The following is a 13,264-nucleotide window of genomic DNA, read 5'->3' on the forward strand; positions in this document are numbered from 1 at the left end:
GGTAGATGGATGAAATGATGAAAAGGTGGAAGATAGATAGATAGATGGATAAATAGACAGGAAGGCGGATGAATAAGACAAAAGAGGACGAGGGAGAGGCGGGGAGGGAGCATAAGGAGGAGGTAGAGGTGCAGGATGAATGGATGGATAGATGGATAGAAAGGTGGAAGTTGAAGATTATGAAAGACAGACAAAAAAGAAGAAATATAGAATTATACATTGATAGGTAGATATAGACAGACAGACAGACAGACAGACAGATAGATAGATAGATAGATAGATAGATAGATGGATGGATGGATAAATGGATAGGAAGGCAGATGAATAAGACAAAGGAGGACGAGGGAGAGGCGGGGAGGGAGCATAAGGAGGAGGTAGAGGTGCAGGATGAATGGATGGATAGATGGATAGAAAGGTGGAAGTTGAAGATTATGAAAGACAGACAAAAAAGAAGAAATATAGAATTATACATTGATAGGTAGATATAGACAGACAGACAGACAGACAGACAGATAGATAGATAGATAGATAGATAGATAGATAGATAGATAGATAGATAGATAGATAGATAGATAGATAGATAGATAGATAGATAGATAGATGGATGGATAAATGGATAGGAAGGCAGATGAATAAGACAAAGGAGGACGAGGGAGAGGCGGGGAGGGAGCATAAGGAGGAGGTAGATGTGCAGGATGAATGGATGGATAGATGGATAGAAAGGTGGAAGTTGAAGATTATGAAAGACAGACAAAAAAGAAGAAATATAGAATTATACATTGATAGGTAGATATAGACAGACAGACAGACAGACGGATAGATAGATAGATAGATAGATAGATAGATAGATAGATAGATAGATAGATAGATAGATAGATAGATAGATAGATAGATGGATGGATAAATAGATAGGAAGGCGGATGAATAAGACAAAGGAGGACGAGGGAGAGGCGGGGAGGGAGCATAAGGAGGAGGTAGAGGTATACATTGATAGGTAGATATAGACAGACAGATAGATAGATAGATAGATAGATAGATAGATAGATAGATAGATAGATAGATAGATAGATAGATGGATGGATGGATGGATGGATGGATAGATGGATGGATGTATGGATAGATAGATAGATATAGACACACAAATTGATAGATGGATAGATAAATACAACCAAAGATTACATATTCCACTGTAATACACTTGTCCCGATAGTTGTCCGGCCTCGTAGACCGGCCCCGTAGAACGGAAAATTCCGTGGGCGACTCGTCCCCCCTATAGATGTCGCTGGGCCTAGGCCTTCATCCCCCTCCCCCCCCCCCCCTCCCACCCGCCCCAGTCTTGACTTTGTCATCTTTCAACATCCTTTCTTTCAAAACCATTCCGTGTCCTTTGTCTTGTAGAGCTAGTCCATTGTTCATTGTCTATCATTTGAACAATGGCTACTCAGACGCATGAACCCTCGAGTTCTTCGCTTGATTTGTATGTTGGAAGAAAGTTTAAAACATTAGATGAATTCCTGAAAGTTCTCGAGCTAAGGAAAGGAAGAGGTGAAACGTGGATAAAAGCAACGGTGGCAGCACTGTATCCTACGCAAATAAATTCATAAAGAATGATGAGCGGCATTATCCGGAGGGTCTTAGGATCAAAATAGGCAACTACAAATGTTTGCACAGTGGAACCAGTTCGTCAGTCGCCAAGGAAAGATAGTTCCTGCAGCTTTACTATTATTTATATTGATTTGCTCATGTACTACATGTTTAAAAAAAAAATTTTTTTTGTTAGAACAGTTTATTTGACGGAATAGCAAAGTTGATTTGCCAATAAGGAGCTTTCAGTCTAGCTGCTAGGACATTGCTTTGCTCTTGGATCTATGTTATACCTACTTCTTTTCTCTGTCAAATTAGTTTCCTTTTGCTTTAAATTTTCATTTGGTGCGTTAGCAGGTAATTGCGGGCTTGACATCTGAGTGCAATTGGAATGGACTGTTTGAACATTATTATTACGGTATTATTATTATTATTATTATTATTATATTATTATTATTATTATTATTATTATTATTATTATTATATTATTATATTATTATCATCATCATCATCATTATTATTATTATTATTATTATTATTATTATTATTATTATTATTATTATTATTATTATTATTATTATATTATTATTATTATTATTATAGTTGATTTTTTTATTACCATGCACTTTTCACTACATTTTGTCTTGCCTTTTGAAATAAGGTCGTTTAATAAATATTGGACTGAAATCAAACTACATACAACCTATTTGTTTAATCTTTTCCCTCATTGTTACTTTGATTTTATGTCACTCGCTGCATCTTTGTATTCTGTTCTCAAATTCATGAACAGCCACTTGAATATAGGGGATAATTAATTCCAATAGACATTGCTGTGAGATTTTGTCCTCGTCCTGGAGTACTGTGGGTGGAATTCCCCTTAGGGTAGGGGAAAGCTGACTGTCTTGGGTGGTTGTTGATTGGCCCTTTACTTTGCTGTCTTCCCCATCGCCCTTTTATCATTTATTCTTTCCATGTTCTTGTTCTGGAACAGAATTGAGACCATGTGGCTCCCCCTGCCTGGAATCATATATTAGGAGAGAGATAGTTAAATGACTTTGCCCAGCATTTGACATGTCTGTGAGAAGTGATACTTTTATTTTTTTATTTTTGTAAATCATCTCTCTGACTCTGAGTCTTGATAAAATATGAGTATGAATAACCATCTAGTATTTATCTGCTTTTGGCGAGAAACCCCGTCTCAATGTCTGTGTGTGTTGATACTTGGTGGTCATACATTGGGTAGACTGCTGCTGTGACATATTTAGGCTTTATTCTTAGGTGCCTGTGACCCAAGATTGCAGGCATTTTTATGTTTTGTGTACATTTTTCTCTTTCATTCAAACGACCGCAAAACGTCATAATCACACCCCCTCTCGGTGGACTCTTCATCGGTCAACATCCTGACTAAACTATCACTTTTTCCCTCTATACTAGACCATTTGGATTCCATGTCATTTACTGTCACCTCTATGTGTACAGTTCTTCGGGACCATTTTGTTTAGCTTGGGCCTGGGATCTTGAACGAAACGGTACATATGTTAGCTTTTATAATAATTTGCATTTGCACCCATTTGAGTGTATGATATGCTATCTACGTAGGCCTTTTAAATGGCGAATTTGTCCCCAAGTGGTAATTGACCCCCCCCCCCCCCCCCCCAAATCATGAACAGGGAGATCACTTGCCACCCCCCCCCCCCCCCCCCCCCCCGTATACTTTTTGCTCCTGTATTGGAATAAAATTACTTGGTTTTGTTCTGGCCCTGATCGGAGACCTTGGCTGAGAGGAAAGCAGTTATTTGTGTAGTTAGTTTTTGGAGATTATGGGGTTTCTCTCCTTGTAAGTCACCTCTTTGTTTTGTAATTTATGAAGGGTTGTATTTTTGTTGTTGTGTGTGTATAATGATTTGTAATCGAGTCTATCTGTTTCAGTTGTATCATGTGCTTGTGTCTGGTGAGACTTTTGGGTGATCTCAAACTAAGTACACGGATGGTCCGCTATTGGAATCTACATCTGTTTCCTTTTTGAACCATTTCCGTTTGCCTTATTAATTTTTTCTCGTGTGCTAATATAACTTCCTTTCTACTATCCCTAAAATCACCTCAATGTTTTATAACTATTATAAGTGCCATCAAACCTTCAAAAACAAAGTCCTTGAAAGAATGTTTTCCCTGCGGCTCACGCCGATATTGCATAAACCAAAAGTGTCCCAAGCCCGTAACCTTAACTTATAAATAAAAATAGGAGCCAAAATTTTTTTTTTAAATCGTGCGGGTGCAAGTAGCTACAAAGCAGTCCTTAATATCTTCTCTCTCTCTCTCTCTCTCTCTCTCTCTCTCTCTCTCCTCTCTCTCTCCCTCTCTCTCTCTCTCTCTCTCTCTCTCTCTCTCTCTCTCTCTTTCTGATGCTCCGCTCCCTTAAACATATTCAAGACCCTATGACTATAAAATTTTGTTCTCTTTCCTTTTTTGTTGTTGTTGTTGTTTTTGTTTCGTTTTTCTCCGGACTCATATTGCCACGTACAAGAAATGCACAAGGCAATAAATTTTGACGTCTCACTGTGTCCTAAATTAGAATAATAAACTTAAAAGTGAGAAGAGTAAATAAATAAAAAATGTTAAAAGTCAATCAAACTTCTCGAGTCACCAGGAATGGTGTCAACGTGTTGAAGTTGAAAATTAAGAAATTTTTTGTTAAGGAAGTACAAAAAATAAAAAAAAAAATTTAAGGAAGAAAGAAAGAAAATATGCCTAGAAAAGAGCTCGAATCCCTAACTCACCCCACCTGGGTTACAGTTACGCCGTGCTAAGCAGCCGATTTCTCGCGCTAGGTCAAACAGCCCGTGCCGTAAAATCTCTTCCGGTGGACTGAAAACACACTTCCATAATAATAAACAGTAATGAAAAATTAAATCGATTATTACAATGAGATACAAATTGATATATTTGGAATATTTGACAAATAGATGGATACATATAGATAGAGGGATATATAAATAGACAAATATCTTTATTATTAAATATGTAGTGCTACTAGTTATGATGAATTTTACATCTTTGTCTCCAAACTTTGTAAGAGCCAATGATGGCACTATTGCTTATATATTTTGAAAGGACTTTTGCTTCTTTGCTTTTAATGCCCAGAATCTTTAAGCCATTCACAAATCTACCATGACATAGCCGAGGCTACCTACAGAAAGAACGATAACCTCGGATTTATATCCAAGAGCATTTATTTCCATGCATAAAGGAAAGTACTTTTCAAATTTAATACTTTAAGAAAAAAGATTAAAGTATGCATTAGCATTCAATTCAGACCTGCCAGATAACAAAAAAAAATTTTTTAAGCATTTTTTTTTTTTGGGACAATTTGAAGACAAAAATCTGCATAAATACATAATGCACGAATTGTGTTTGTCACTATAAAATACTTGAATGAACTAAAATGCAACAGGCGTTCAATGAATGACTGCAGAATTTTTTTTTTAAAAGCGTCGCTTCATTGTCTTTGTCATTTTTTCATGGCGTACAAAAACGCAATAGAGTGGTCACCATTTATAATTAGTCCTCAGAAAATCAAGAACTTCTAACTGGATCGTACTCCCAGTAAAATTCAAATTTTATTTTGAAAAGTCTATGGACAATCATCAAATCTTTAAATTCCTTATCTGGAACAGAAAAAAACAAAGACATTATAATTATTATTATTATTATTATTATTATTATTATTATTATTTATTATTATTATTATTATTATATATTATTATTATTATTTATTCATTATTTATTATTATTATTATTATTATTATATTGTCAATTATATTATTATTATTATTATTATTATTATTATTATTATTATTATTATTTAAAAAAAAAATTATTATTGCTATTATTGTTATTATTATTATTATTATTATTATTATTATTATTATTATTATTATTATTATTATTAGCTATGTCAAATTTAATCAGTATTAATGTCGTTTATGAGTGCTGCTCACTTAACTGTATTATCCAGACTATAAAAGTTTATGGTTACACAGAGTTTTGTGTGTTGGTCCGTTATACTCCGGATGGCAATGTTTTGAACTTCTTAGCCAAGCGCATACTATTTATAAACTTTTAAGTATAGATAGTTCGAAGATGACGGCACTCAGGTCTTTGTTATTGTTTTTTGCCATCCGCGTTTATGAGTAATGCTCACTGAACTGTATAAACCAGACTATAAACGTTCATGGATACACACAGTTTTGTGTGTTGGTCCGTTATACTTCCGGATGGCAATGTTATGAGCTTCTCAGCCAAGCGCATACTATCTATACACATTTGTGTATTTTGACGATTGCTATTATGGTGGGTAGAAATGGTGTGTAATATTATTTAAACACATACCGACTACGTTGTTTGTTTTAGCTTTTATATAGCGCAATATCCACGATGTGTGCTGAAAGCGCTTTATAAAAGGTCCCTGACCAACAGCAAAACGTAACATGTAGAACGAGGCATGACCTGACGCCTGTTAGACGATATTACAATTTTTTTTCCGACAGAGACAAAACGCTGTTAACGGCCAGGTACTCATATTACACATGAGTACGATGAGAGAATCTGCGAAAAGAGCCTTTTCCAAGGACTAAACTATGCGCCAAGCGAGGCTCGAACCCAGGACCTTCCGATCTGAAAGCTAGTGTCATACCATAAGACCACATAGCCGACTTGACATTGACACCCACATAAGGAAGTAGCCCCTTAGTTTCAAGTCCCGATATTCATTTTAGTCTCGGTCTATATCATAATAAGACAGACGATTGGTGAGTACTACTCAATGTGTGTGTGTGTGTGTGTGTGTATGTGTGTGTGTATGTGTGTGTGTGTGTGTTTGTGTGTCTTTTTGTGCTGAGAGGTTTTAAGAATTGAGCCACCGTAAGCTCATGCGTGTCGTAAAAGGCGACTAAACGAGCAATTTAGGTTTGGTGGCATCCAATCAAAAACCACCACCATCCTTGGACTTTTTGACGTTTTGTTTCTTAAAGATTTAATTAAAGAAGTGACCGAGATGTTGAAACTTCTAAATAACAAGAAAACTTTCATTACCGGTTGTATCTCTATACTGATTCCTTCCTGTCAAAATGACATCATATTTCCCCATTGCATTTCAGGCATTCAAATTTCCATATAGACGATAAAGATTTATTATTATTATTATTATTATTATTATTATTATTATTATTATTATTATTATTATTATTATTATTATTATTATTATTATATTATTATTATTATTATTATTAGTGTAGATCACATTGTTATTATTCTGACAACTTCTTACCCCTTTAGCCTGTTGTTCCCATTTCAGATTATAAAATAGTTTCAATGTAGCATGGCTGCAGTTTACTTACTTCGGGCTCAAGTTGGTCGCATATGGTATCCAGGGTCACAAAATTGAGCTGGTGCAAGAATTGACCCAAAACAGGCTCATACTCATACGTGCATCATTGTAAGAGGCTATTGTACACGGCATTTATGTTTGGTGGCATCCAACAGAAATGACCATCATCGTAGAAGTTTATTCTCTTTGTCAAAGTATTCTCTCCTTCTTGTACTATTCAAATCGATATCTTATTTCTCCATTGTATTTCAAGCATTATTCTTTAAATGGCATTTTGATCGCGTTGACTTCTTCGCCCGTCGTGTCTCTTGTTCAAATTTCACATCGTTATTAATTAGTTTCAACATAGCATTGCAGAAGTTTTCTTATTTCAAGCTCCAGTTTTTTATTTGTCATTTTGTCTTTCATTGTCATGTTGGGCACAATGACATGGTATCCTCCTGTCCACGGTAGATGTAGTCAGCAGTCGCATGAATTTGTAATACAAATAAGTGTGCTTCAACCGGTGGGAGTTCATTTGTCTGTTTTTCAAGTTTATACCAAAGTACAATTAGTTTTCTGGAGGCCTACAGATCACTCAAATGTATTTAGGCAGTATGATGGTTTACAGTGACCGTGGCAACAAGAACACAGTGTATGATTGGCCGGACTTTCCTATTTGTCGAGTCATCTCAAATCTAGGTCTGGAACTCGCAAATCCGCAGTAAAAATATTGCAGTTTGGTCTCAGATTTTGCAAACAAGTATTTCCAAATCAATAAAATTCATTATCCTTTTGGTATTTTAACTCTAGACTGAATGTTGAACTTAATAATTTGATGTAGTCGAATAGTAAATATAAATACCAGTAACGGCAATGAGCATCGCATCACACATTGTCCAGACCCATGAAGTCATAATCATGACGTTATCCGCCCACTTGCATTAGTGATAACGGATCCCCATTTCTTTCCATTACCAGACTGACCCATTTTTCTTGTCGTTGTCAAAGTCTTAGCTTCTCCTTGTACTTGTCTAATTGTCATGTTATCTCTCCAATATGAATCACGCTTTCTTCTTGGAAATGCTATTTCTATCTGGTTACCTACTTGATTCTCTTGCCATTTGTTTACATTTCAAACATTATAATTTCAACATACCGTTGCATAATTCCCCTTACTTCAAGCTCCAGTTGTTTATTTGTCAGAATGTCTTCCATTTTCATGAATGTCGTTTTGCTCGAAATATTCTGCATTTTAACTTATGCTGATATATAATAATAATAATAATAATAATAATATAATCATAATAATAATAATAATAATAATAATAATAATAATAATAATAATAATAATAATAATAATAATAATAATAATTAAAAAAAAAAATAATAGATCTTTATTGTCTATAAATATGACAATTTGTCATTTAGTTACACTTGTTATCACATTATATGATAACTATAACATTGAACAGATATTTCACTCCTACTTATTTCTCTCTCTCTCTCTCTCTCTCTCTCTCTCTCTCTCTCTCTCTCTATCTATCTATCTATCTATCTATCTATCTATCTATCTATTTTCCTCTCTTTCTTTCACGCGTGCGATACACACAACATAAACATATTCATTTCATTTTCAATTCGTTACATTTGTGGCAATTCGATACCAAATATTATCATCATTATCAATTAATCTAACATTAAATAAATTAATCAGTCAATCAGTCAACGCATCAATCCTTGGTTTTGCTGTACCATATGATACAACATACCAAAGTGATTGAAACAATTTATATATCTTATTATTTAGATTTTTTCAAGGAACTAAGGGGTTCCAAAAACGGCAAAGAGATAAATATAAAGGAATTGAAAGGTTCCAAAAAATGGCACATATATAATATATGAAAGAACTAAGGGTTTCCAAAAAAAAAACAAAAAAAAAAAAAACAAATAACACATATATTATATATGACGGAACTAAGGGGTACCAAAAATGGCACAGAGATGAAAATGAAGGTACTAAGAGGTTAAAAAAAAATGGCAAAGAGATAAATTGGAAGGAACTGAGGGGTTCCAAAAACGGCAAAGAGATAAATATGAAGGAACTGAGGGGTTCCAAAAATGGCAAAGAGATAAATATAAAGGAACTGAGGGGTTCCAAAAAATGGCACATATATAATATATGAAGGAACTAAGGGTTTCCCAAAAAAAAAAAAAATAATAACATATATATTATATATGACGGAACTGAGGGGTTCCAAAAATGGCAAAGAGATCAATCTGAAGGAACTGAGTGGTTCCAAAAAGGCAAAGAGATAAATATGAAGGAACCGAGGGGTTCCAAAAAATGGCAGAGAGATAAATATAAAGGAACTGAGGGGTTCCAAAAAATGGCACATATATTATAATATATGAAGGAACTAAGGGTTTCCAAAAAAAAATAAAGAATAACACATATATTATATATGACGGAACTGGGGGGTTCCAAAGAGGGCACACATACGCACACACAAACACACACAAACACACACACACACACACACACACACACAAAGAAACAGAGAGAGAGACAGAGAGGGATAGAGAGAGAGAGAGAGAGAGAGAGAGAGAGAGAGAGAGATTGAATTAGAGGGAGAGAAATGAATAGATGAATAGGTAGATAGATATGTGGATAGATAGATAGAAATAAAGGTATTTGGATAGCTGGATGGATAGATAGTTATATAGCTAAATAGGTAGCTAGATAGGTAGATAGATAGATAGATAGATAGATAGATAGAAAGATAGATGGATAGGTAGATAGATAGATAGATCGATAGATATGTAGATAGATAGACAAATACGAGTAGATAGATAGATAGATAGATAGATAGATAGATAGATATATAGATAGATAGATAGATAGAGATAGATAGATAGATAGATAGATAGAGTAAATGAGAGAGAGAGAGAGAGAGAGAGAGAGAGAGAGAGAGAGAGAGAGAGAGAGAGAGAGAGATCGGTAGATAGATAGAGGTGAGTGGTTCAATGGAAGATGGGTGGGGGTACTGATAAAGGGGATCGGCGGGGAGGATGGGGAAGGGGTCCAGAGTTAGATCCTAAATGTGGAAGCTAATGTTGATCCCCCGTGGTTTTAGAGTGTCCAAGTCAACAATGAGTTTCCTCTCCATAATAGTGCGAGTGTGAGTATCTGAGCAGTGTCGGAGTGCAAAGACTGACATGTCAGATTGACTGTGCCCAGGAGAGTTGAAATGATCAGAAACAGGTACGTGTTTCTGCTGAGATGTATCTCTCAGGTATTACCTAAATCTACCAGCCAAGCGTCTACCCGTTTGGCCAATATAGAACATATTACAGTTCCTACAATGTATGGCATAAATGATGTCCCTAGAGATGCAGGTGAAGGAGTGTACTAGGGTCATATATCTTTTGCATTATTATTCTAATTGATTACTTTTTTTTATATTTACCCAATATGCGATTGTAGCACTGTGGAACATTTGTGGTAATAGGTCTTATGGTGATTATAAATTTTACTATTCAATCATTTATCCTTGCCTCTTGATTTATTTACTCTTATTCTTATCTATTCGTATTTATTCATTTTCTTCATCTATTGTTCAATTATTTATTTATTTATTTATTTATTTATTTATTATATATTATTATCATTATCATTATTATCATGATTATATGATTATGATTATTATTATTATTATTATTATTATTATTATTATTATTATTATTATTATTATTATTATTATATTATTATTATTATTATTATTATCATAATCATCTTCATAATTATTGTTTTGCTAATATATTATTATTATTATTATTATTATTATTATTATTATTATTATTATTATTATTATTGCTATTATTATTATTACTATTATTATTATTATGATTATTATTATTATTATTATTATTATTATTATTATTATTATTATTATTATTATTATTATTTCTATTATTATTATTATTAGTATTATTGTTATTATTACCAAGGAATTTACCCAATGGAAACCGTACGGTGCTCTTATTGGCTAACCAACCAGCGGCCTCGATGAGAAAAATATCCGCCATTTTGATGTTGGCTGGGAATCGCGTTACTATAGTAAACAAGCTCTGATCGGCCGTTCATGAAAACAAGTTGCTGCTCGCTCGTTTAACTCAAAATTATTCAAAACGATCTCTCTAAAATGATATAAATGTGACTTCTTAAGGTTTTCTTCACGGTCAAAACCACACAACATTCTATTAATGATTACGTCCGAGGCTAAAAGGAATATTGACAGGTCGACCGAGAGTTGAACTCGTGAGACGACAAACATCAATGCGAAGTGTAGCGAGAGTCAAGCTATTGTTTGTCTTGTCCTATTCTATATAGAGAAAAGGATAAATAGTATAGCCTCGTGTGTGAGTGGTTGCGTGTCATAGTCTTGTTTTTAAATTGTTTCTGTTGTTTATGTGTGTAGTGATGACTCTCTCACACTCAATTTCAATGCCGAAAGAGGAATTCCCGCACACAAGAAAGGGGAATTGGGGTGGTATTTGGCATACATATTGTATAGTATCTAGTTCTAAATAGATAACTGATTAGAATTATATTATGATATATAAACACAATGCCAAATACAATTCCGAAGTTTCCATATTTCAAATGAAGTAAAGCTCCAAAACCTAATGGTAGTGATTGTAGTACTAAGTGTTAGTGAGGTGATGTGGTGTTGGTGGTGGTTGTAGTTCTAGTAGTAATAGTGATGATGATGTGGTGGTGGTGATGATTGTAGTTGTAGTAGTAGTGGTAGTGATGATGATGTGGTGGTGGTTGTAGTAGTAGTGGTAATGGTAATGATATGGTAGTGGTGGTGGTTGTAGTAGTAGTGGTCGTGATGATGATGTGGTGGTGGTGTTTGTAGTAGTAGTGGTAATGATGCGGCTATGTGGTCTAGTAGTATGACATTCGCTACCGGATCGGAAGGTCCTGGGTTCGAGCCTCGCGCTCGGCGCATAGTTGAGTCCTTGGAAAAGGCTCTTTACTCACATTCTCTCACCGTACTCAGGTGTAAAATGAGTACCTGGCCGTTAACAGAGTTGTCTTTGTCCGAAAAATTGTAATATCGCCTAACAGGCGTCATGTCCCGTCCTACATGTTAAATGTTGACCAGGGACCCCTTGTAAAGCGCTTTGAGCACATTTAGTAGATATTGCACTATATAAAGCTCAATTTAAAAAAATAAAAAATTTCAATGATGATGATATGGTGGTGGTGGTTGCAGTAGTAGTAGTGGTAGTGATGATAATGTGGTGGTGGTTGTAGTAGTAGTGGTAGTGATGATGATGTGGTTGTGGTGGTTGTAGTAGTAGTTGTAATGGTGATGATATGGTGGTAGTGGTGGTTGCAGTAGTAGTGGTAGTGATGACGATGTGGTTGTGGTGGTTGTAGTAGTAGTGGTAATGGTAATGATATGGTGGTAGTGGTGGTTGTAGTAGTAGTGGTAATGGTAATGATATGGTGGTGGTTGTAGTAGTAGTGGTCGTGATGACGATGTGGTTGTGGTGGTTGTAGTAGTAGTGGTAGTGATGCTATTGTGGTGGTGGTTGTAGTAGTTGAGGTAGTGATGTGGTGGTGGTTGTAGTAGTAGTGGTGGTGGTGGTTGTGGTAGTAGTGGTAATGATGATGATATGGTGGTGGTGGTTGCAGTAGTAGTGGTAGTGATGACGATGTGGTTGTGGTGATTGTAGTAGCGGTAGTGATGATGATGTGCTGGTGGTGGTGTAGTAGTAGTGGTAGTGATAATGATGTGGGGCTGGTGGTTGTAGTAGTAGTGTTAGTGATGATATTGTGGTGGTGGTTGTAGTAGTAGATGATGTGGTGGTTGGAAAACACATTACAGGTTATTATAATACATGATTACACACATTCTCTAACTTCATTTTTTTGACAGCTTCGTTGTGCCATAAATATACGCAACAGTTCTGAAACATTTTATTGTGGATTTTGATATTGTTTGTTGTTTTTCTTGTGTCGTTATGTTGACATAGATACCGAATGAATGGTAATTACTACATTCTCAGCCAACAACAAAATCGCGCTGAATGCTTTCATTGGTGGACACTTTTTAGGCTTCGTACGTATTCTCATTCGTTTAATTCTATGATTATTACTATTACTATTATTATTATTATTATTATTATTATTATTATTATTATTATTATTATTATTATTATTATTATTATTATTATTATTATTATTATTATTATTATTATTATTATTATTATTATTATTATCATTATATATTAATATTA

Source organism: Berghia stephanieae, chromosome 1 (assembly GCF_034508935.2).
Source record: "Berghia stephanieae isolate SIO BIC M18660-M18661 chromosome 1, UCSD_Bste_1.3, whole genome shotgun sequence".
Taxonomy (NCBI): domain Eukaryota; kingdom Metazoa; phylum Mollusca; class Gastropoda; order Nudibranchia; family Aeolidiidae; genus Berghia; species Berghia stephanieae.